This window comes from Mustela lutreola, chromosome 3, assembly GCF_030435805.1.
Source record: "Mustela lutreola isolate mMusLut2 chromosome 3, mMusLut2.pri, whole genome shotgun sequence".
Taxonomy (NCBI): Eukaryota; Metazoa; Chordata; class Mammalia; order Carnivora; family Mustelidae; genus Mustela; species Mustela lutreola.
In genome coordinates, this window is record NC_081292.1 from 89,311,423 (window position 1) to 89,312,368 (window position 946).

Below are 946 nucleotides of genomic sequence, written 5' to 3' on the forward strand. Positions count from 1 at the left end.
ATTTGACATAGTACTGGATGTCCTACCAGAGAAACAAGGAACACAAAGAAATAAAAGACTCAAAAAAAAAAAAAAGGAAGAAGTAAAATTTTCTTTTTTTTAATAACATGAACTTACATGTAAAAGAATCCTAAAAAATTCACAAAAAATTTTGAATAAACAAATTTAGTAAAGCTGCCAAATACAAGATCAATATATAAAAGACAAGAATTTTGTTTTGTTTCGTTTTTTTTTTTCCAATATGGAATGCTTCCCAGTTTTTCATGTCATCCTTGTTCAGTGATCAAGCTAATCTCTGCATCATTCCAATTTTAGTATATGTGCTGCCAAAGTAAGCACAAGACGAGCATTTTAACACTCTAATGATGAACTATCTGAAAAAATAAAGAGAACAATCTAATTCACAATAGCATCAAAACTAATGAAATACTTAGGATAAGATTTAACTAAGAAGATGAAAGATATGTACCCCATAAACTATGACATTGATAAAGAAATTGAAGGAGACATAAATGGAAAGATAGCTCATATTTATGAATGGTAAGAATTAACATTGTTAAAATGTCCATACTACCAAAAACCATCTGTAAATTCAATTCCTATCAAAAATCCAATGTTAGGGGTGCCTGGGTGGCTCAGTGGGTTAAGCCACTGCCTTCGGCTCAGGTCATGATCCCAGGGTCCTGGGATCGAGCCCTGCATCAGGCTCTCTGCTCAGCAGGAAGCTGCTACCTCTTCTCTCTCTGCCTGCCTCTCTGCCTGCTTGTCATCTCTCTCTGTCAAATAAATAAATAAAAAATCTTTTAATAAATCCAATATTATTTTTTTACAGAAGTAAGTAAAGAATCCTAGAATTTATATGAGACCATAAAAGACAAATAATTAAAGCAGTTCTGAGAAAGAATGAAGAAGTGAAATTACACTTCTTGATTTGAAACAATACTAC

At 32.3% G+C, this 946-nt stretch overlaps 1 non-coding gene across 1 annotated transcript; it reads right to left on the bottom strand.

Annotated features, from left to right (window-relative positions):
- Positions 1-235: 235 nt before the first annotated feature.
- Positions 236-339, bottom strand: LOC131828364 (U6 spliceosomal RNA). The gene has a single exon (XR_009352380.1). It is a non-coding gene; the product is annotated as a U6 spliceosomal RNA (small nuclear RNA).
- Positions 340-946: the final 607 nt, after the last annotated feature.